Genomic DNA, 25,546 nt, shown 5'->3' with positions numbered 1-25,546 from the left:
CTGAGGTAATTAATGCTTGCTTTTTTAAAAGTCATGAGATGTGAGCCTGGCTACCAATACCCATATCACGAGAATTAAATAAAGAATTGGCTACTCAACAATAACAACATGGGGGAGAGTTCCAAACCTCTATCACCCTTTGAGTGAAGTTCTTCCTAACAACTCTCCTAAATGGTCCAGCCCTAATTTTTAGACTATACCCCTTAGTTTTAGAATCTCCAACCAGTGGAAATAGTTGATCTTTATCTACCCTGTCTTTTCCTGTTAATATCTTGAATATTCTAACAAAAACAGGTCCAGTTTAAGTAATCTGGCCTTGTAACTAAATACCCGAGGAGGTATCTTTTTTGTAAAACCGACGGGTTACACTCCCTCCAAGGCCAACATATCCTTCCTAAGGTGTTCCAGAATGCTCACAGGACTCCAAGGAGGCTCTGACCAAGGTTTTGTATAGCTGCAGCATAACTCCTGTGTCTTTCTATTCCCAATCCCCTAGATATTAGGGCAGCACGTAGCAACAGTTGCTTCACGGTGCCAGGGTCCCAGGTTCGATTCCCAGCTTGGGTCACTGTCTGTGTGGAGTCTGCACGTTCTCCGTGTCTGCATGGGTTTCCTCCGGGTGCTCTGGTTTCCTCTCAAGTACCGAAAGACGTGCTGTTAGGTAATTTGGACATTCTGATTCTCCCTCCGTATACCCGAAACAGGCGCCGGAATGTAACGACTAGGGGATTTTCACAGTAACTTGGTTACAGTGATATGTAATCCTACTTGTGACAATAAAGATTATTATTATTATAAAGGCTACCATTCCATTAACCTTTTGTGACTATTTCTGCACTTGTTCCTGGCTTTAAGGACCTTTGCACCTAAACCCCCAAGTGGTCTTTGGACATCGATGCACATAACCTCTTTTCCATTTAGAAAGTACACTGCTCGATCCTTTTTGGACCAAAATGGATAATCTCACATTTGCTTACATTAAATTCCATTTGCCAGTCATTTGCTCATTCACGTAGTCGGACAATATCTCCTTGCAATTTGATGCTCCAATCTGGGTAGGCTCTCCCCGATCGACTGAAATTTTTTCAAGGTGTTAGGTAACGCCATCCCTGATTATAGATTCCAGTCATTTCCACCAGATTTAGGCTAACTGGTCGGTAATTCCCTGGTTTCTCCTTTTCACCCTTCTTAAAAGTGGAGTGACATGTGCAATTTTCCAACCACAGGGACTACTCCTGAATCTAGTGAGCTCTGCAATATTATAGTTAGGGCATCTACAATGTGCTCCCTTACGTCCTTTTAACACCCTCGGGTGGAAACCGTCAGGTCCTGGGTATTTGTCACTCTATAGCTCCTAGTTACCAATGCTGTACTTACATTAATTGTATTAAATCCTGTCGCTATCATCGATTAAAATGTTTGGAACTTCCAACAAGTTACCTCCTTTCTACTGCAAACATGGAGGCAAGTCATTGTTCGACATGTCTGCCATTTCCCATTATCGCTGAAATATCCCATTTTCAGCTTTAGTGGACCTAATTGCTATTCACCAGCCACTTTCACTTTATATAACTATAACATTTCTTATTGATTTTGAAGATGTTCCCTGCAAGTTTCCTTTCATAATCCTTTTGAGTATCTCTTATAAGCTGCTTTGTGACCCCTTTGCGTGTCCTTGTACCGATCCCATTCGTCCAGATCTATGCAATGTCTGTAAGCCCTTAGTTTTATGCTGTCCCTAAACCTCTTTAGTTCTCCATGGCTGTTTTTTTTTTGTGAAGTGGAAGATTTTCCTCTCAGGGTTATATTTGTTATGGGCCAGTGCTTAGAAACTCCAAAGTATATTCTAAGTTCACCTGACCTACAACCTTGATGTTGAATTTGCTAGGTTAGCACAAAAGCCTTCACTGCAGGTGTGAGTCTCAGACTTCCTAGACACTTTAATGAAACAAGGGGCGGAATTCTCCGCTCCCGGAAAAATCGGGAGGGCCAATCGGGAACTCAGCTGAGTTTCATGACGCCTCGGAGAAAGCTCCTCGCCCACCTATTCTCCCCTCCCGGCGGGGCTAGGAAGGCGGTGCTCCGTAACTCACGGCCGCCGGGCCGTGCGCCGAGAGTGGACGCGACGCGGAAGTGAGTGACTATGACGTCAGCCGCGCATGCGCAGGTTGGCCGGCTCCAACCGCGCATGCACGGCTGATGTCACGACGGCTGAAAGCTTAAACCCGCGCGCGGTGGCCGTCTTTCCCCTCAGCCGCCCCACAAGACGTGGCGGCTTGATCTTGCGGGGCAGCGGAGGGGAAAATGTGCGTCCCGTTGAGACGCCGGCCCGACGATCGGTGGGCACCGATCGCGGGCCTGTCCCCTCCCGAGCACAGTCGTGGTGCTCAGTCCCCACCAGGCCCCCCACAAGCCCCAAACGGGCATCTCACGGCGTTTTCACAACGGCAGCGACCAGGTGTGGTTGCCGCCGTCGTGAAACGGTCGCGAACGGCAGGCTGCTCGGCCAATCCGGGTCAGAGAATCGCCGGTCACCGTGAAAAACGGCGAGCAGCGATTCTTCCGAGCGGGGGGTGGGAGAATCACGGGGGGGGCGTCAGGGGGTCGTGAAATTAGTCGGGGGGCCCTCCCGCGATTCTCCCACCGGGGTGGGGAGCAGAGAATCGCGCCCAAGGTTTTATTCTAAAATATAGTTAACATACATATATATTTATTCAATTACAAACATAAAGGACACCACACAGCTACAGTAATCTATGTATAACACTTAATGAATCCCCCCTTAGCTGTTCCAATTCAATAACAAAATCCAGTTAAACCAAAACCCCTTTCCAAGGGTGTAGCCCATCACATTGTAGTCTCACTTGAATGGGATAGTCCTTTTCCTGAAATTCTGATCCAGTTTCAACCAGCAGATTAAAACTTCTTCCGGAAAGCAACTACATCTTTAAAATTACCAAGGCAGTTAGCTACAACCAATGGGCTTTTTACTGGAAAAGCTTTAAAATAAAAAGAGAAAAATAGGGAAAATATTTCTCTCTCCTTCTGCAGTTCAAAGCAGTCCAACTGAAACTGAAACCCAAACACTAAAAACTCCTGTCAACTGACGGCCACAGCCCAATGTGCTACAAGTCACATGATAAGAGATTAAACCTTTCTTAAAGGGACATTCACATGACAATTTGCTCTGTATCTCATTAAATGTTTCTTTAAATATTCCCTACTGAACTTCAGTTTTTTGACCCATTAACAGATCTTCCCAGTTTACCATGGATAGTCTGTGCCTGATCATGTTAAGTCAAGCCTTACCCAAGTCTAAAATTGTAGTATCTGAAATATGCTTTTCACTTCAACCCATACACTGAATTCCATAAGACCAAAAAGACATAGGGAGCAGAATTAGGCCACTCGGCCCATTCAGTCTGCTCCGCCATTCAATCATGGCTGATATTTTTCAAATCCTCATTCTCCTGCCCTTCTCTCCATAACCCCGATCCCCTTATTAATCAAGAACCTACCTATCTCTGTCTTTTTTTTAATAAACATTTTATTGTTGTGTTTTTTGGTTTACAACAATGACACAATAACAATGTACATGAGTCTCTATAACACAGTGCAAAAAGCCGCTTCCTCACTTGCAGGTCCCACCGTTATTAACCTCCAACACTAAGCTAACTAACCCACTTCTGCCTGACGATTAATTTTCTGCAAAGAGTCGACAAACGGTTGCCACCTATAGGCGAACCCTATAGTGATCCTCTCAAGGCAAACTTGATTTTCTCCAAACAAATGTCAGATAGCCAGGTCTCCGTCTTCGGGGGCTTTGAGTCCCTCCAAGCTAAGTAAATCCGTTTCCAGGTTTCCAGGGAAGCAAAGGCCAGAACGTCTGCTTCTTTCTCCTCCTGGATTCCCGGATCTTCCGCCACCCTGAAAATCGCCACCTGCTGGACTCAGTGCCCCCTTGTTTTTAACACGTGGACATGACATCTGCAACCCCTGCCAAAATCGTCTGAGCTTTGGGCATGTCCAAACATGTGGACATGGTTCGCTGATCCCCACCCCCCCCCCCCCCCACCCCGCACACCTTACGCACCTATCTTCTACCCCAAAGAACCTGCTCATCCGGGCCACGCTCATGTGAGCCCGTTAACGACCTTAAACTGTATCAGGCCTGAGCCTGGTGCATGTTGTGGCGCGTTGACCGCTACTCAATGCATCCGACCAGAGACAATCCTCTAACTCTCCTCCTAATTCCTCTTCCCACTTGCGCTTCAGCACCTCAGTCTGCGCGTCCTCTGACCCCATGAGTTGCTTATAGATGTTAGAAACCTTCCCTTCTCCCACCCCCACTCTGGAAAGTTACCCTAGTCCTGTTCCCCTTGGAGGTAGGAGCAGGAATGTTGAGGACCTGCCTACGCAGGAAGTCCCGCACCTGCAGGTACCTGAATTTTTTCCCCATGCAATCCATATTTCTCCTCCAGCTCCCCCAAACTAGGAAGTTCCCCTCTATAAACATATCCCCCATCCTCTCAATTCCTGCCCTCCTGCCATCTCCAATCCCCCCTTCCATCCTTCCCGGGGCAACCGGTGATTATTACAAATTGGGGAAAAGACCAATGCTCTCTCCGCTCCCACATTGCCCCTAGACTCTCAGGGTCGCCACCACCACATGGCTGGTGGAGTACCGTGCTGGCATGAACGGCAGAGCGCCGTTATCACAGCCCCAAGCTGGTGCCTTAACATGATGCCGCCTCCATACGCTCCCATGCCGACCCTCCCCCCACCACCCACTTCCTAATCATGGCTATATTCGCCACCCAATAATAGTTACTGAAGTTTGGCAGCGCCAGCCCGCCCTCTCCCCGCTCCGCTCAAGCACCCCCTTTTTACTTGCGGGGTCTTGCCCGCCCATACAAGCCAGTGATAACTTGTTGACCCGTTAAAAAGGACCGCGGAATAAAGAGGGGGAGACACTAGAACACAAAAGGAATCTCATAAGGACCGTCATCTTCACCATCTGACTCTCCCAGCTAATGACAACGGGAGCGCGTCCACCTTCGAAATCGTCCTTCATTTGGTCTAATAGAACATAGAACATAGAACAGTACAGCACAGAACAGGCCCTTCGGCCCTCGATGTTGTGCCGAACAATGATCACCCTACTTAAACCCACGTAACCCGTACACCCGTAACCCAACAATCCCACCATTAACCTTACACTACGGGCAATTTAGCATGGCTAATCCACCTAACCCGCACATCTTTGGACTGTGGGAGGAAACCGGAGCACCCGGAGGAAACCCACGCACACACGGGGAGGACGTGCAGACTCCACACAGACAGTGACCCAGCGAGAATCGAACCTGGGACCCTGGAGCTGTGAAGCATTGATGCTAACCACCATGCTACCGTGAGGCCCCCATGCTACCGTGAGGCCCCATAGTCGGGCCAGATTGAATTTTTGCAACCGTTCTCATTCCCGTGCCACTTGGATGCCTAGATACCTAAAGCTTCCTCCTACCATTCTAAACAGCCGTTCCCCTCATCACCTCTCCTGTCCTCTTGCCTGGATCACAAACATCTCGCTTTTCCCCATATTTAGATTGTACCCCAAAACCGGCCAAATTCTCCCAAAATCTCATGATTTCTTCCATCCTCACGACTGGGTCCGATACTGTTATGGGCCAGGGTTTAGAGAACCCCAAAGTGTATCATGGAGTTCACCTGACTCACAACTTTTAACAGATTGTGGTATGGGGAGCACACGGCCCACTCTACAGGTGTGGTACAGCAGAAGTGGAAAAGTATTTTTTAAAGCAAAACAATGTTTATTCTATGAACTCAAGTTAACCTTTTTAAAACATAGTGAACATATTAGCAACCATTAATTCAAATACAACCCTCCAAAGAATACAACACTAAGTAATCCTTAAGATGTCCTTTTAATATTCATAAGACTTTTAAAAAAAACTTTTAAACAGAAGCACACCAGGTTAAAGTGTCTACTGACAGCAGTTATTAGTTTTAAATCACCAAAGGATCGATTTACAGTCTTTAGATTACAGAGAGAGAGACTAATACCCCTTCTGGCTTGACTGCAGCTATCCAGCTCTGAAAACGAAACACCCTGCAGCAAACAACCTAAAACGAAAGTAAAAAGCTGGCAGACCGCACAGCTCCACCCACTCTCTGACATCACTGATAAACACCCATTTCTTAAAGGTATATTTCTTAAACACCCATTTCTTAAAGGTACTCTCACATGACAATACATCCAGGAGCAGGTCGCCTGCGTAAAGCGAGACTCTGTGTTCCACTCCCCCCCGGACCAGCCCCTTGAGGATCTTAGTGCAATTGCCAACAGCTCTATAGCTAACGCGAACAACAGTGGGGAGAGGGGGCATCCCTATCTCGTCCCCCGATGTAGCCTAAAATTGCCCGATGTTGTCCTATTCGTCCGTATGCTCGCCACAGGAGCCTCATATAGCAACCTGACCCAGTCAATAAAGCCCCACCCAAATCTGAACCGTCCCAGTATCTCCCACAGATATTCCAATTCTACTCGATCAAAAGCCTTCTCTGCGTCCATTGTGACCACTACCTCCACCTCCCTGCCTTCTGGGAACATCATGTTCGCATTTAGCAACCTTCTTACATTGGCCACCAACTGCCTTCCCTTAACGAACTCTGGTCCTCCCCAATCATGTCCGGAATACAGTCTTCAATCCTAGAGGACAAAATTTTGGCCAGCAGTTTGGCGTCCACATTCAATAGGGATATCGGTTTGTAGGACCCTCACAGCTCCGGATCCTTGTCCCGCTTCAGGATCAGCGAGATCGTGGCCTGTGACATCGTCGGGGGTAGCACCCGTCTCTCCCTAGCTTCATTGAATGTCTCAACAACAGCGGCCCCAATATCCCAGAGAACGTTTTTTAGAACTCCACTGGGTACCCATCCGGCCCCGGGGCTTTACCCGACTGCATGGCCTTCATCTCCTCCACTATCTCTTCGATCCCAATCGGGGCACCCAGCCCTTCTACCAGCTCCCCCGTCCACCTTCGGGAAATTCAGCCCCCCTAGGAAGTGCCTCAACCCCTTCGGCCCAGGTGGGGGTTCCAATCCGTACAGCCTACTATAAAACTCCTTAAACACCTTATTCACTCCTGCTGAGTCTCCCATCAGGTTCCCATCTCCATCCTTTACTTTCCCTATATTCCTTGCTGCCTCCCTCTTTACATAGAACACAGAACATAGAACAGTACAGCACAGAACAGGCCCTTCGGCCGTCAATGTTGTGCCGAGCCATGATCACCCTACTCAAACCCACGTATCCACCCTATACCCATAACCCAACAACCCCCCCCCCCCCTTAACCTTACTTTTATTAGGACACTACGGGCAATTTAGCATGGCCAATCCACCTAACCCGCACATCTTTGGACTATGGGAGGAAACCGGAGCACCCGGAGGAAACCCACTGATCCGGCTGATGGTACGCAAGTGGGTATTGGAGGTAGAGGGGGCGGCATGGAAGAGGTTGGAGATGGCGTCCTGTGTGGGCACGAGCCTGGGGGCGCTGGGGACGGCACCGCTGCCGCTCCCTCCGATGATGTACACTACGAGCCCGGTGGTGGCGGCGACCCTCAAAATCTGGGGGCAATGGAGACGTCACAGGGGGAGGTGGTGGCCTCGATGTGGTCCCCGATACTGTGAATTGCGCTTTCACGTATCTGATCGTCAGTCCAGAAGTAAAACACTCGAACACGTCAGTAACGAATATTCGTTATTTACGGCCGGGACAAATCTCTAAGCAGTCGGGTAACCACCTTCGAGAAGTGCCAAAGTCCAAATATGGACTGTCTCTTTATACAATCACAGCTTAGAGGTGGTCCCCTTAAATTCCTAGATACACCAATGATTTGGCAAGGATCCAGAACATGTACATATATGGAATTATTCTTCGAGGTCGGGAGGTTATTTTTGACATAATCATTAGCACAAGTCACTATTAATATTAATACAAAGGTTTTTGTATCCCATGGCCATCGGGCTTATCTCATTCCAAGGCCCTTCCTTTTACATTTCAATGTTTATTTGTTCCAACTGGTCAAACGAGCTTAATTACGTTATCTCTGCAATAAAGTAATGTTTCCCATTCATTCCATTCTTTGACTTTTTGACCTCTCTGCTTTCACAGATGCGGGTCAAAACATTAAATAGTACCAAAGCCACACTCCCTATATTCCATCCCATAACCTTCTGACATCTCTGCTTTCACAGATGCCGGTCAGAACACACTCCCTTTATTTCATCCCTTGACCTGTTGACATCTCTTTCACAGAGCTTTTCAGAACTGTTATATTAACCCTATCAGCGAAGTTCCAAATGAAATCCACTTCTACAATACGAGAGAACCATCGGTTTGTCCCGGGGAAAATGGATGGGGGGTTCCGGAGCTGGTACAGGGCGGGTATTAGGAGGATTGGGGACCTGTTCATCGACGGAAAGTTTGCGAGCCTTAGGGAACTGGAGGAGAAATTCGGGCTCCCCCCAGAAATATCTTCAGATATATGCAAGTAAGGGCGTTCGTTAGGCGTCAGGTGGTGGAGTTCCCGCTGCTGCCGGCGCGCAGGGTTCAGGATAGGGTGCTGTCGGGGGTGTGGGTTGGAAAGGGTAGGATTTCGGCAATTTATCAGGTGATGCAGGAGGAGGAGGAGGCCTCGGTGGAGGAGTTAAAAGGTAAATGGGAGGAGGAACTGGGGGGGGGAGATCGATGAGGGTACGTGGGTGGCTGCCTTGGGAAGAGTAAATTCTTCCTCTTCTTGCGCTAGACTCAGCCTTATACAATTTAAGGTGACGCACAGTGCGCATATGACCGGGGCAAGGCTGAGCCGGTTCTTTGGGAGCAAGGGTAGATGTGCGAGGTGTTCGGGGGGTCCAGCAAACCATACCCACATGTTCTGGGCATGCCCAGCATTAAAAGAGTTCTGGAGGGGCGTAGCGAGGGTGGTGAATTCCAGGGTTAAGCCGGGCTGGGGGCTCGCAATATTTGGGGTGTCGGATGAGCCAGGAGTGCAGGAGGCGAAAGAGGCAGGTATTCTGGCCTTTGCGTCCCCGGTAGCCCGGCGAAGGATTCTGCTTCAGTGGAAGGATGCGAAGCCCCCAAGCGTGGAATCCTGGATTAACGACATGACATGGCAGGGTTTATTAAATTGGAGAAGGTGAAGTTTGTCTTAAGAGGATCTGTGCAAGGGTTCTTCAAGCGGTGGCAGCCGTTCCTAGACTTCCTGGCGGAGCGTTAGGAGAGGGTCAGTAGCAGCAGCAACCCGGGGGGCGAGGGTTTGTTCATGTTTGGTTGGAGATTTACTATTGTTTATTGGTTAACGGTCATTTGTTTATTTATTTTTGTTGTTTCATTTTTTCTGTAGAGGGGCGGGGGGGGGGGTTTCTATTTTCCTTTTTGATTATTTATAATATAAAAATTTTGAATAGAAATATTAAAAACAAGCCGAACACCGCCTGTAGCCTCCGCCATTCCCTTAAAATTCCACTTCTGGGGTCTCCACATACCTCCTGTCGACCTGTAGTATCTCCAGTCGGTCCATCTCTGCCCTGTCTACCTTCTCCCTATGGGCCCGTATCGAGATCAGCTCCCCTCTAACCACCGCCTCCAATGCCTCCCAAACCACCACTGCCGAAACTTCCCCTGTGTCGTTGACCTCCAAGCGATTCTGAATACATTTCCTCACCCACCCGCACACCTCCGCTAAAAGTCCCACGTCTAACCTCCAGTGCGGGTGCTGGTTACTGTCTTTACTAACCTGTAGGTCAACCCAGCGCGGAGCATGGTCTGAGATTGTGATCGCCGAGTACCCCGTGTCCACCACCCCCGTCAGTAGAGCCCTGCTCAGAATAAAGAAATCAATCCAGGAGTACACTTTATGCACGTGTAAGTAGAAGGAGAACCCCTTCACTCTTGGCTGCCCAAATCTCCATGAACCCTTTTAGCTCCTTAGCCATTGCTGGCACCCTGGCCGTTTTGGGGCTTAACCGGTCTAAACCAGCGTCAATAACTGTGTGAAGTCCCCTCCCATGACCAGCTTATGCGAATCCAGGTCCTGTATCTTCCCCAGTTTATAAACTCCACATCGTCCCAGTTTGGCGCGTATATATTTACTAGTACCACCTGCACCCCCTCCAATTTCCCACTGACCATAATGTACCGGTCTCCCACATCCAAAATTATTCTTCCCGTCTCAAACACCACTCGCTTGTTGATCAGGATCGCGACCCCTCTAGTTTTCGAGTCCAGTCCAGAGTGAAAAACCTGTCGGACCCAACCTTTCCTGAATCTAATCTGGTCAGCTACCCTCAGATGCGTCTCCTGCAGCATTACCACATCCGCCTTCAGTCCTCTCAAATGCGCGAACACACGTGAACTCTTGACTGGCCCATTGAACCCTCTTACATTCCAGATGATCAGTCTAGTTGGGGGGCTCATCTCCCGCCCCCCCCCCACCCCTCGTCGATCAGCAATCCCCTTTCTTGGGCCAGTCTCCAGCCCGCGCCCCGCGCCTCCACCAGCCCGCTCCCAAGCAGCCTCCGCCCCCGACCCCCTCTCTGTCCCTCAGCAAAAGACCCTCCCTTATTGCAGAACATTTTTCCCCCCTTCCCCCTCCAGTAACAGCACTAAATAAATCAACCCCTTTGATAAGCCTAACATCTGCTCACCCCCCCCCCACTACACTTCCGTAAGCTAGCCCGCCTAGCTAGCTTGGTGGCCCTCGCCCCTGGCGCCAGACATTCTCTCACCCCACCCCGCTCATACATACATATTCAAATGAAAAACAAAGAACAAAGAACAAAGAAAATTACTGCACAGGAACAGGCCCTTCGGCCCTCCCAGCCTGCGCCGATCCAGATCCTTTATCTAAACCTGTCTCCTATTTTCCAAGGTCTACTTCCCTCTGTTGCCGCCCGTTCATATACCTGTCTAGATGCCTCTTAAATTATGCTATCGTGCTCGCCTCTACCACCTCCACTGGTAAAGCGTTCCAGGCACCCTGCGTAAAAAACTTTCCACGCACATCTCCCTTAAACTTTCCCCCTCTCACCTTGAAATCGTGACCCCTTGTAACTGACACCCCCACTCTTGGAAAAACAATCCCAACACAATTGCCCGACAGAGAAGACACAAGTTGAACAAAGAAAAGGTCAAGCAAAAGATCCAGCATCTGAACAAACACACCTCCATCCCCCAACAGTGCAAATGCAAACTTTAACTCACTCAGCTCTGCAACTGGCCCCAAATCAATACAGCAGGCATTACAAATTATGTCTGCAAAACGAAAAACAAGAAACTTTTTTTTTTAACATAAAAGTTGCAGCAGAGTTCAACGTTCTCAGTCCAGCACCAGTCCTTTCCTTTTCACGAAGTCCTGCGTTTCCTCGGGGGACTCGAAATAGAAATGCAGCTCCTCGTATGTGACCCAGAGACAGGCCGGATACAACAGCCTGAACTTCACCTTTTTCTTGAAAAGGGTTGACCCGCTCTTCTCCTAGCCACCTCTGACCTGATAGATCCGCAGGATACTGTTGTCCATTTACAGCTCCGTGTCTGCTTGGCCCACTGTAAAACAAGCTCCTTATCTATATACTTATGGAATCTCACCACCATTGCCCTCGGGGGGTTTCCCAACCATGGCTTCCTCACAAGCGCTCTGCGAGCCCTGTCCACCTCCAAGGGTCGGGTGAATGCCCCATTCCCCAGCAGCTTCTCGAACATGGCCACTATGTATGCCTCAGTGTCCGCTCCTTCGGATCCCTCCGGGAGCCAACGATGCTCAAGCTCTGCCGGAAGGACTTGTTCTCGAGGTCCTCCACCTTCCCCAGGAGCCTTTTCTGCTGGTCTCTCATCATCCCCACCTCCAGTTCTACCGTAGTTTGATGTCCCTCCTGGTCAGCCAGCACCTTCTCTACTTTCTGGATCACCTGATCTTGGGCATCCAATCTAAGCTCCAGCCGCACAATTGCCTCTTTAATAGGGTCTAAGCAGTCCTGCTTGGCGAAGCTTTCCTGGATAACTGGCATCAGCTGCTCCGTTGACCGCTGGGTCGACAAGCTAGAGGTTCGGTCCTCCGCCATGCTGTCGCCTGCTGCAGCTTCAGCCCAAGCCTTCTCTGTCCTTCTATTTCTGCCTTTTCGAGCACTTCTACTCCTTCTCTCCATGCACCGATGTGGGAATCCAGTACACAATTGCCTCTGTCATGAAATCGGGGGGAAAGGTCCAAAAGTCCGACTCGAGCGAGAGCCACCAAATGTGCGACTTACTCCTTCATAGCCGGCACCGGAAGTCCTATCTCTGTCTTAAAGACACTCAGTGATTTGGCCTTCACAGCCTTCTGTGGCAAAGAATTCCACAGATTCACCACCCTCTGGCTGAAGAAATTCCTCCTCATCTCTGTTTTAAAGGATCGTCCCTTTAGTCAGAGATTGTGTCCTCTGCTTCTAGTTTTTCCTCCAAGTGGAAACATCCTCTCCACGTCCACTCTATCCAGGCCTTGCAGTATCCTGTAAGTTTCAAGATCCCCCCCTCATCCTTCTAAACTCTAACGAGTACAGACCCAGAGTCCTCAACCGTTCCTCATACAAGTTCTTCATTCCAAGGATCATGTTGTGATCACAATTTGATAAGTGTTCACGCACAGTTAGGCTGCTAATTAAATTTGGCTCATCACTCACAACTAAATCTAATATTGCCTGTCTCCTTGTTGCATCTAGAACATATTGCTGCAGGGAACTAACCTAGACACATTCCAGATATTCACTACCTTTCTGACAAGTGCTTGTCTGCTGCTCCCAATCTATTTGTATGTTGAAATCCCCATTAATACTACTCTGCATTTGCTACATAATTGCCTAATTTCTACCTTTTTGCAATCTAGCACTACAGAACTGTGACCAAGAGGTTGATACACAACACCCATTACAGTTTTCGATCCTTTTTTGTTCCTCAGTTCCACCCATATGGTCGCCACTGGATGCTTTCCCCTCGTGTTCGAAGGGGCTGGTTTAGCTCGCTAAATCGCTGGCTTTTAAAGCAGACCAAGCAGGCCAGCAGCACGGTTCGATTCCCGTATCAGCCTCCCCGGACAGGCACCGGAATGTGGCGACTAGGGGCTTTTCACAGTAACTTAATTGAAGCCTACTCGTGACAATAAGCGATTTTCATTTTTCATTTCATTACATTCACTCATACTATTGGAGTGACAATGCCTCTAATCAGTAAGGCTACTCCACCCTCTCTGCCATATTCCGACCCTCCTATAAATTTGCATGTGGCTGGGATAATAATCCAGAGATAACACTTGTGGACCTGTTCTTTAATTTTGTTCCTGATATTCCCCAAACAGGTCATCATTCTTAGTCTTGCCTATATAATTTGTCCCAACGTGGATCACAACAATTGGATCCTCCCCTCCCACTCCAATATCCTTTCTAGCCGGTGGGAGATATCCCTCGCCCTGGCATGGGGTAGGCAACATACCATGATGGACTCTTGGTCCTGCTTACAAAGGATGCTATCAGTTCCCCTAATTATAGAATCTCTTACCACAACCACTTGTCTTTTGCTCCCCTTGCTTGAATGGTCTCCTGTATCACAGTCGACAGCTATCATTCCCTGAGGCAGGTCATGGATGCTTTATTCCAGAGGTTGAAGGAATATATCCATTTGAGACCGACAGGCCAGCGCAGGCACACAGTGCATTAGGATTTGCCATCATCGATGGAAAACTCAAGGTTCAAAGGAACATTGATTGTGCCACATAGTCATCAAAACACCGACAAGCCAGCCAGTCAGATTCCTCAACTGAAATGGCTTTTATTCATTTTATTAAAATATTTTTATTCTCCTCCTTTTTCACATTTTCATCCAAATTTAAACCCACCAACAAACAATCAACAGTAACAAATACAGTGTCAAACCCCTGGTCAACAATCCTTTCAGGGATGGCTCCACACACCTTCACAAATCCTACATCATACCAGTTGGGACCATACACGCTTACCAGCACCACCAGCCTCCCCTCCAATGCCCCTGCCACTATCACATACCTGACTCCCTGGTCTGCAACCACTTTCTCCATCTGGAACCGTACTCTTTTGCTAACCAGAATGGCTACCCCTCAAGCCCTACCATCAAATTCCAAATGAAACACCTGGCTGACCCAGCCCTTCTTAAGCCTCACCTTGTCCTTCACCCTCAAGTGAGTCTCCTGCAGCATCGCCACATCGGTTTTCAAACCTTTCAGTAGCGCCAGCACTCTTGACCTCTATACTGGGCCACCCAACCCCCTCACGTTCCACGTAACTATCCTAACCGGGGGACTCTCCTTCCCTTCTTATCCACCATCATTGTAACTGCCCCAAGAGCCTGTCTCGCCTCTATCCATTGTTAACATCAAACCCCCCTCCCAGAATTCCCCCCTGCACTTCCTCTTGAAAACCCTCACCCAGCATTGATCCCCTCCCCCCACTTCACACCTCTTAGGCCCATCGAAACCTGCTCGCCAGGCCCCAATGACCGCAGCTCCTACCCCCACCTCACTTCAGTTCACTAGCCGACTTATGTTAGCTAACGCAGGGTTCCCACCCAAGGCTTTCCCCCCCTCCATTCCCGCACAGTCCCAGGAAAAAAACAACCAAACCCAAACATCTCAATAAAATAACATAAAACCGTCGCAATAAAGAATGACAATCAAAAAACTTAAACTCTATAGCAGTGTGAAGTAAATAAAGAATATATATCAAAAAATAAAACATTTCAAACATTTACACACTCTCCCAACTCCCCATTCGCAGTCCACAACCCCTCTTCAGTTCCATTCTTCACTTGTATCCCAGGCCTACTGCCTTCACAAACGCCTCCGCCGCCTCCACTGTCTCTGGCGTTGTAGGGCACTCTCAGCTTCGTTGGTATGGATCCACCATACCAAATCGCACCCACTGTTGGACAATGCCGTCTTAACTGGGCCGAAAGCTGCTCGCCCCTTTGCCAGCTCCACCGTCAAGTCATGGTATGTGCAAACTCCAGCAGCATCTCACTGCACCTCCGGCTTCTGCTTTGTTCAACATCTTCTCCTTCATGTGGTACTTGTGGAAGCAGATGATCTACTGCCTTGGCGGATCTTTTAATTTTGGCTTCGGCCTCAGCAACCGAGAAGGCTCCAACCCCCTCCCCCCATCAATTCCGCCAACACCTTGGCGAAGTACTCCGTCGGCTACGAGCCCTCGAACCCTTCAGGCAAGCCCACAATCCTGAAATGTTGCCGCCTAGAGCGGTTCTCCAGATTCTCCAGCTTTGCTCGAAGCCCCTTGTTGGCCTCGACGACCCTCCACAGCTCATCCCCCATCGAAGTGAGCTGATCGCTGTGTTGCGACATGGCCTCCTCCACTTCCTTCATCTTCTCGCTCTTCTCCCTCACCTCGGCCGATGTCCTCGCCACTGCTACCTCCTCCACCAACATCTTCAAAGCCACCGCCATCTCCTTCTTCAACGCCTCCATGTGCTTCGTAAACTGCTTCTCCAGCTCCAAAGACATCACCTCAGTCATCCTCTCTGCTGTAAACTGTGTTGCCCCACCCGGCAGCTCAGCCTCCTATATCTTGCTAGCTCCCTGGCTGGCCCTCTCACTCGACGGTGAACACTCAATCCCTCCCTTCTTCAAAGCTGTTTTTCTTAATCCTTTTGACATCCTTTGCCTTCCTTGTATATTCCTTCATTAAATCAGTTGCAAATTGCCCCCAGGACTGGACTTTAAAACTCCTAAAAGCATGCCTCAAGCCAGAGCCACCCAACATTCGACTTCCCCTCTACATACCGCCATCAGAAGTCAAAATGGCTTTTATTCATTAAACGTCCAGCTTGACAATAAGCGATTTTGATCATTTCATTGTCTCTGCCTACAAGAAACACATATATTGCAGATGTGTGCCCGGTTCCTAGGCAGCTGTGAGATTCCCCGTTTTCAGAGCCAATATTCTGTTTCAATGGGTGGCTACTAAGGGATAAGAGTTATCTTATCCTGTGATTAGATGTCTGGCACCCAGGCACGGAAACGGAAATGCTCTGTAACCAAGGCCATCTATTTACAAGAACCTACACGAACAGACCATTGGGATCTTGAAAATCCTTCAGTTGTCTTGATCAGTCGGGTAGTGCCCTCCAGTATGTTGTACATAGTGTCATCCTTTGTTCACTGAACAATATGACTATACAAAGATGCTTGGGGATGATTGCGAATAATACACCACTCTTTCTTGGAGAAAGACACAGATTGGACAGGAGAGAAGCCCAACGCACATACAATCGCAACACCATGCAACAGGCTGATCAGCAACTCTTCAACCGAGTGGCTCCCAGGCCTCTCAGATGACACCCATTCTGAATTTAAGCCACCAGGACAGGTTTTCCAACCTGGATAACCCACTGCCACTCACAAATATGCAGTAAGAGGATTCCAATACCAGTATCACCCCACATCACAGGTGGGTACTCGCAACAAGAACATGGCCGTTCATTGTTACAGGTGCAGCTTCAGTTACAAAGCCTTGCAACATGATAGCTGCTCAGTCAGAGAGACCAATGAGGCAAGGGACCAAGAGGAGTCGGCCTCTCATCAGCTTCTTCAATTTTCATGGCAATCTTGAATGCTGGACAAGGCCACTGGCTGGGACACAGCTGGAATCCATTCCTCACATATCTATGAGCAACGCTGAGCAATTGTACAACAAACAGTGTCACACATTTCATGTCATGAACTCCAAATTGTGCTACATATAGAATCATGAAATCATAGACATGTACAGCACAGAGAAGTCCTTTGGTCCATTGTGTCTGCACTGGTCTTTTGTGAGGGCCACGACAAATCCAGCACGAGTTGAAGGATAGAAAGAAATAACATTTATTTACAATAACATATATATACACAACAGCAGCAGCAAATCCATTGCTGCTCACTCTCCTCTAGCCAGTTCCAAACTGGCCAGTTTATTTTATGCAGGGAATCTGCTAATGTTTTCTCCGCCCCCCTCATTGGGGAAGCTCATACTCCCAAAGGATGTGGGATTGCCATTAGTCCCCAGCCAGTGGTAAGCAGGCAGGCTATAACATCCCTCCCCCCAAAGTCCAAGGAATCCACCGAAGACCCTGGTGAAGGAGGGCGTCCGACTCGTTTTGCCGCAGGCCGGACACCATTTGCACGAGGCACTGGATCGGGCAGCGTGTAACGGGATGGAGAACGGCGCTTCCATGATGAACGGCGTAACAGTTGTACATCCACGGCCCATGGGGCCCGAGGATTCCCCCCCTGAGGCGTCCTGTGTCTCGGAGTCAGAGTCCGCTGACTCCGTCATATCGGCGTCTCTACCTCCACACTGTTCTGCAACGACCTGTGCAGGCTTTGAGTGTGGTACCAGAAGAAGATTGTGAGGAATACTTTCCACTGTGTCTGGTCTCTGTGGCTGTAGAAATGAGCTCCGGGGGCGGGTAATCTTTGGAAGGGATGGTCTTCTGGACCGAACGTGGTCTACATGCTTGCGCTGGAGACGACCCTGGGCTTGCAACTGGTAAGAGATAGGGCCCGTTTGGCGAAAGATTACGCCAGGGCACCACCAGCAAAATTTTTACTTTTGCACCAATGTCCAGGAAAACCATGCTAAGTCGGGTGTGAAGTCTCCGGCGCATTAGGAGTTCTGCGGGAGCTACCGCAGTCACCGCGTGTGGGGTGGTCCTATATGAAAACAAAAAACGAGCCAGTCTCATGTCCATCGAAAGACTGTTTCTTTAGGCCTTGTTTGAATGTCTGCACTGCGTGATCCGCCAACCCATTTGAAGCCGGGTGGTATGGGGCGTGCGGATATGGCGTGTGCCGTTTATCTTAATGAACCTCGCAAACTCCTTACTTGTGAACGGAGTGCCATTGTCCGTGACCAGCACCTCGGGGAGGCCATGCGTACTGAAAGACAAACGCATCTTCTCGATTGTTGCGCAGGACGTTGTGCCGACCATTTTATGCACCTCTAGTCATTTAGACTGGGCATCGATTAATAGAAGAAACATGGATCCTTGAAAAGGGCCAGCGAAATCCGCATGCAAGCGCATCGAAGGCCGCCCTGGCCATTCTCAGTGATGTAGGGGCGCAGCCGGCGGAAGCTTCTGATGCTCCTGGCAAATGGAGCAGTTTTGGGCCACCTTCTCAATATCGGTGTTGAGGCCTGGCCACCAGACATAACTCCGGGCCAACATTTTCATTTTGGTCACACCCGGATGCCCATTGTGCAAGTCTCTTAGCGTCAGCTCTTGTCCTTTTTCCCAGGACAATCCCACGCGTCCCCCACAAGAGGACACCGTCTTCCACGCTAAATTCTGACAGCTTGGAGGAAAATGCCTGCAACTCGCCTGGGAGCTGTCTATGCTGCCCACCATACAGGACTATGTGTCGAACCTTTTACAGGAATGGCTCCATCTGGGTCCACTCAGGGATTTGTGATGCCATGACAGGCAAGGTGCCATAAAATTTAGGGTTGTGACCACCTCACCGGTCGTGGAGGTCGACATGGGGTCGGTCGATAAAGGCAATCGGCTCAGTGCGTCGGCATTCGCTATCTGGGTTCCTGGTTTGTGCTCCAGAGAATACTCGTAGGCAGCGAGCAACAAAGCCCAGCGCTGGATCCGTGCGGAAGCAATGGGCGGTATTGGCTTATCCTCTCGGAAAAATCCCAGCAGAGGCTTATGATCAGTCACGGTAGTGAAGTGGCGGCCATACACGTACTGGTGGAAGCGTTGCACCGCAAAGACCACCGCCAGGCCCTCCTTCTCGATCTGCGCATACTTCTTTTCCGCTGCAGTCAATGTGCGGGAGGTGAAAGCTGTCGGTCGCTCTGTCCCGTTCTCCATCTTGTGGGACAGGGCGGCCCCAATACCATATGGGGATGCATCAAATGTGATGAGCAAAGGCTTTCCAGGATCATAGTGGGTTAGTAACCCAGACAACGATAATTGTTGTTTTACCCGCCGGAAAGTGGTTTCTTGCGGCTGACCCCAAACCCAGGTGTGATTCTTCTTTAGCAGAAGGTGCAATGGAGCCAGGGTAGGGGCCAGATTGGGGAGGAACTTCCCGTAATAGTTTACAAGGTCGAGAAAAGAACAAAGATGCGAAGTGTCAGTCGGGGTGGGGGCCTGTTGAATTGTGCGCACCTTCTCTGCGACGGGGTGCAAATCTTCGCGGTCTACCCGATAACTCAGGTAGGCTACTTCCTTCACTGAAAGACACACTTTGTGCGACGTAAACGGACTCCAGCCTCTGAAAAGCGTCTAAGGACAGCCTCCAAATTTTCCAAATGTTCCTGCTCCAACGTCCCTGTAATCAAAAAGTCGTCTAAGTAGACAGCGACACGCGATAAACCTCTCAAAATGCCCTCCGTGACGCGTTGAAAAATAGCGCAGGCAGAGGATACCCCAAAGGGCAACCGTGTATATTCATACTAGCCCTGGTGTGAATTAATCGTTACATAAGGCCGGGAGGCAGGGTCCAGCTCCAACTGTAGGTGGCGTGACTCATATCTAATTTCATGAACGAGAGTCCGTCTGCAAGCTTCACGTAGAGATCCTCTATGCGAGGCATTGGATATCGGTCAAGCCGAGAAGCCATATTCACTGTAAGTTTAAAGTCGCTGCACAAGCGAACTGTCGCATCTGGCTTCATTACAGGTACAATTGGTGCTGCCCAGACAGCGAAACGGACGGGCCTGATCATACCCAAAGTCTCCAAACGAGGGAGCTCCCCTTCTACCTTCTCGAGCAAGGCGTAAAGCACCGGGCAAGCCTGGAAATAGCGCTGCGTGGCTCCTGGTTCGACTTGGATACGGGCTAAGGCCCCTTTTATTTTCCCTAAACCGGGCTGGAAAACATCTGGGTATCGTCCTAGCACCTCAGTCAACCCTCCAGAAACTGTTTGGAGGATGTGCTGCCACTAGCAAATGGCGCAACCAGTCCCGACCCAACAGGCTGGGCCCGTGGCCGTGCACCACGATAAGTGGGAAACGCCCCTCGTGGCGTCCATAAACAACAGGGGTCATCGTGGTTACTGCAATGTCCAATGGTTCCCCCATATTGGTGGTCAACCTGGCCTGTGTGTCGGTTAATGTAAGGGTCTGTATACCCTGATTGATGCGGTCGAATGACCTCTGGGCGATCACGGAGACCGCTCGCCAGTGTCCAACTCCATCTCAAGCATGTGACCATTGACCCGTACTGTCACCTTAATGGGGGCCACATGGGGAGCTGCCACACAATGTAGCTTCAGGAAGTCGTCCTCCGTCTCCACATCCTTGGGAGTAGTCGCCGCAGGTTTATCCAAATGGAAGGTACAGCCCCTGGGCTGGCCCCAGTTTCTGTTGGAACAACGGCGCCTTTGGCGCCCCCAGGACCGGCGTCCGTGACAGGGTCGGCAGCCACAAGTCTGGCACAGACATGGCTCCTCATCCGTTGGTTCTGGAGAAGGCTCCCTTCGGGGAGGAATGTCCGATGGCCACTGGCGTCGATCCGGACATCGCCTCGCCCAAGATACCGCAGGGGTGCGAGGGGACGCTTTTGGACGGAAGGGGTTGCGCCCCAAGGCATGCACCTCCATTCCCTATAGCTCCTGCACTCCCCGTTCTGCGCTCTCTCAGGATAATACTATTTGAATAGCCTGTTGAAAAGTCAATGTTGGCTCAGCTAACAACTTTCTCTGGGTGGCTGCATTGTTAATACCGCAAACCAAACGGTCGCATAACATTTCTGACAAGGTCTCACCATCGTCACAGTACTCCGCAATCCTGCGTAGCCTGGATAGAAGCTCAGCAAGTGATTCTCCTGGGGTCCTCTCAGCGGTATTAAACCAGTAACGCTGGACTATCGTGGACTGGGTTGGGTTAAAATGTTGCCCCACTAAGTTCACAAGTTCATCAAACGTTTTGGTGCCTGGCGCAGCTGGGTACGTAAGGCTCCTAATCACCCCCAAACGTATGCGGGCCGCAAGTGGTGAGCAATATGACGACCTGGCGCTCGTTTTCAGTGATGTTGTTTGCCCGGAAATAGTAACGCATCCGTTGTGCGTACTGGTTCCAGCTTTCCAGCGCAGCGTCAAAAACATCCAAACGTCCATACAGAGGCATGGTGTAATCGAAAACAACTTCCAACCTGTATCCAACAAAAATCCAGGGAGGTGGCTTTAGCAGTGTAGAGAGCTATTCAGTTTAACCCTCGTCGCCAGTTTTGTGAGGGCCACGAAGAATCCAGCACGAGTTGAAGGATAGAAAGAAATAACATTTATTTACAATAACATATATACACGGCGGCAGCAGCAGCAGCGGCGGCGGCGGCGGCGGCGGCGGCGGCGGCGGCAGCGGCGGCAGCGGCAGCAGCGGCAGCAGCGGCAGCAGCGGCAGCAGCGGCAGCAGCGGCAGCAGCAACTCCCTTGCTGCTCACTCTCCTCTAGCCTGCTCCAAACTGGCCAGCTTTATTTATGCAGGGAATCTGCTAATGATTTCTCCTCCCCCCTAATTGGGGAAGCACATACTCCCAAAGGATTGTGGGATTGCCATTCATCCCCAGCCAGTGGTAAGCAGGCAGGCTATAACAGGTCAAAACCAACCATCTAACTATTCTAATCCCATTTTTCAGCACTTGACCTTGTATGCCCTGGCATCGCAAGTGCATATCTATGTACTTCTTAAATGTTATGAGGGTCTCTGCCTCCACCACCCTTTCAGGCAGTGAGTTCCAGACTCCCACCACCCTCTTGGTGAAAAAGATTTTTCTCACATTCCCTCTCAACCTCTTGCCCCTTAAATCTAGGCCCCCTGGTCATTGTTTGTTCCTGTCTGCTCTATCTATGCCTCTCATAATTTCATACATCTCAATCATGTCCCCTCTCAGTCTCCTCTGCTCCAAGGGAACAGCCCCAGTCTATCCAATCCCTCTTCATAGCTAAAACTCTCCAGCCCAGGCAACATCCTGTAAATCTCCTCTGCACCTTTTCCAGTGTAATCACATCCCTCTTCTAATGTAGATTCCAGAATTGCACACAAAACCCGATTTGTGGCAAAACCAATGTGTTTTTCAGTTCCAGCATAACCTCCTGCTTTTAAACTCTATGCCTCAGATAATGAAGGCAAGTATATGTCAGTATTTTTAAGGTAAGCACGGTGGCACAGTGGTTAGCATTGCAGCCATCTGGGATGGCCACGTCCCGATTACAAAATGGACAAATGCAAAGAACGCAGGGAAAATGGACAATACTGAGAAAGCAAGCAGGTGCAAGGTTTGTCTGTTGATTGGAGCTGTAGCTCCCAGACAAGACCGATACTGCAAAGCCATTACCATACTAATGAGCCATCTCCGGGGACTAAAGAGTAACATTTAAGTAAACGATACTAAAGCAGACTAGAACAAAGCAGGTCACAGCCACCTAGGACCCGCCGAGCAATCAGGGCACCCACCCCTTTATTGGAGGAAATCGATATCGATGATCAAGATGCGGTCCAATTAATTGGAACCAAGTTCAAGGCCCGCCCAAAAGCGCGCGAAGCCCCTTTTGGGTATAAGAAGAAGCCCCCAAGAGAGAATTGCTCTCTTGGCCTTGGCTCTCAGCGAGGAGAGACCTGCCTGGCAGCTGCACCAGAACAAGTCCAAAGTCAACGCACTCTACGAGACAGACGCTCCTAGCTACTATTCCGTACCAGCTCAACCCCAGCAGCCTCAGAACTGGACAACGGCCATTATTCCTCTGACAGAGTGGGCGCCCGAAGCTAAGTATAGGCTTTAGTAGTAGTGATAGTTTAGTTGGTAGAGTTTTGTGCATGAGTATATTTGACTGTGTGTGTAAATAAATGAGCATTGATTTCGAACTTACTAACTGGTGTATCGAGTCTTTGATCAGTATTCGGTTTTGAACCTTGTGGCAGTATCAAAAGATACCTGCCGACTCTTGAGCAAACGTAATTAGAATTAAGGAAGGCGACCATATTAACCGCCATAAACAGAGCCAATTAAAGAGAGAACACAACGAGCATCAGCATTAATGCCTCACAGCGCCAGGAAACCAGCTTCAATTCCGGTCTTGGGTCACTGTCTCGGTGGAGTTTGCAAGTTCTCCCCGTATCCTCAGGGTACTCCGGTTTCCTCCCACAGTCCAAAGATGTGCACATTAGGTGCTAAATTACCCCTTAGTCTCTAGGGATGTGCAGGTTAGATTTGGAGTTACGAAATTAGGGGACCTTAAGGGACCAGTGTATATGCATACAAAGGTCCCTCTGATCCTTGGTGCTTCCCAGGGTCCTGTCGTTTATGATGTATTCCCTTGCCTTGTTTGTCCTGCCCAAGTGCAACACCTCAAACTTATCCGGATTGAATTCCATTTGCCACTGATCAGGTCCTCTGACCAGCCTGTCTATAGCCCCCTGAATTTAAGGCTAACCTTCTCACTATTTACCACCCCAGCAATTTACGTATCATCTGCGAATTTCGGATTGACCCTCCTACATTCATGTCAAAAATCATTTATATAAATTCAACAGCAACGGCCCTGCAGACACCACTGTACACAGGCTTCCAGTCAAAGAAACACTCCTTGACCATCAACCTCTTTATCCTGCCACTCAGCCAATTCTGGATCCAATTTGCCAAATTTCCTTGGATCCCATGGGCACTTACCTTCGCTATCAGACTTCCATGTGGGACCTTGCTATCAGACTTCCATGTGGGACCTTGCTAAAATCCAAGTACTTTGTCAAATGCAATTCCCTCATCTACACACCTGGTCACCTCTTCGAAAAATTCAATCAAGTTTGTCAGACATGACCTGCCTTGAACAAAACCATGCTGATTTTTCTCAGTTAATCCCTGCCTCTCCAAATGCAGATTCATTCCGTCTCTCAGAACTGCTTCCAATAGTTTTCCCACCACTGAGGCTGGACTAACTAGCCTGCAGTTTCCTGGTTCATCCCTTCTTCCCTTCTTGAATAATGATAACACATTGGCTATCCTCCAGTCCTCCAGCATCTCTCCAGGTCTGGGAAATAGTACTGCCCACAATATGATGTGAAGAGACACTTTATCTGAGTCTAGGACTGGACAGAGATCTTTGCAGAAACAAGCATGGAGCTTGGGCTTTCATACATAGTTATGTGTTATCAATAAACAGTTAATGTTCAACCACACAAGACTCAGAGCCTCTTTGTGGGACCTACTGAATTAACAATGATGACAACATCCCAGATGTTGTAATGAAGACTTGTGCTCCAGACCTAAACCGCTCCCCTGACCAAGCTACCCTAGCACAGCTCCAACTATATGGATAAGTACCCAGGCTTGCCTGACCACAAAAAGCAGGACAAACTCCAATCTAACCAATTACCACTCATCAATCTACTCTCAATTATCAGCAGTTACAGAAGGCGCCATTGACAGTGCTATCAAGTGGCACTTACTGAACAACGACCTACACACCTTCCATCAGGGCCACACCACAACTTATTACAGTCTTCATCCCAACATAGACAAAATAGCTGAATTCCAAAGGTGCAGCACACAAAGGAAGAGATTATGTTTGTTGAAGACCAATAATCATAACCCCAGGTCATTGCTGCAGAAATTCCTCAGAATAGTGTCCTAGGCACAGCCATCTTCTGTAGCTTCATCAATGATCTTCCCTCTGTCATAAGGTCAGAAGTGGCGATGTTCACTGATGATATCACAGTATTCTGCACACAGTACTCTTGAAACTCCTCAAATTTTGAAGCAGCCATGCCGAGATATAGCAACTCCTGGATAACATTCAAGATTGGGCTGATAAGTGGCAAATAACATTTTTGGTGCACAAGTGCCAGGCAATGACCATCTTCATCAAGAGAAAATCTAACCATCCCTGCTTGGCATTCAATATTATCATCACCAAATTCCCCACCATCAACATCCTGGGGTTGCCACTGACCAGAAACGGAACTGGGCAAAGCATATAAATGCTATGACTACAAGAGCAAATCAAAGGCTGGGAATTCTGCGGTGAGTAACTCACCTCCTGACTCCTCAAAGTGTGTCCACCATCTACAAGGCACAAGTCAGGAGTGTACGGAATACTTTCCACTTGCCTGGATGAGTGAAGGTCCAACAATACTCATCAGCATTCAAGACAAAGCAGCCTACTTAATCAGCACCCATCCACTACTTTTAATATTCACTCCTCCACCACCAACACAGTGGCAAAATTAACACTGATTTAAGCTGTGTTGGGTAAGGTGGTGCTTGTTTTGTAATTTGTAGCCCTGTTAATAAATCCAAGTATAAGTGTGTAAAGAATGGCCCCAATTATATCCTTCAGCAACTGGCTTTCTGGATGATAAAGTAGGAGCAGAGGACGGTTGCCTAAAGGTGAAAGTTGGAAGAAAGGAAATAAGAATTCATACAGAAAACAACTATCTTAGTAGCCATTGAGGAAAACGA

At 49.0% G+C, this 25,546-nt stretch overlaps 1 protein-coding gene across 6 annotated transcripts in view; it reads right to left on the bottom strand.

Moving 5' to 3' along the window:
* Positions 1-25,546, bottom strand: part of LOC119953471 (sodium-coupled monocarboxylate transporter 1-like) — a 243,059-nt gene that overhangs the window by 206,576 nt on the left and 10,937 nt on the right. The window lies entirely within an intron of this gene.

The sequence above is a fragment of the Scyliorhinus canicula genome, chromosome 18 (genome assembly GCF_902713615.1).
Source record: "Scyliorhinus canicula chromosome 18, sScyCan1.1, whole genome shotgun sequence".
Lineage (NCBI taxonomy): Eukaryota > Metazoa > Chordata > Chondrichthyes > Carcharhiniformes > Scyliorhinidae > Scyliorhinus > Scyliorhinus canicula.
Note: the sequence above shows the minus strand (reverse complement) of the source record. Positions and strands in the feature narration are given on the sequence as shown.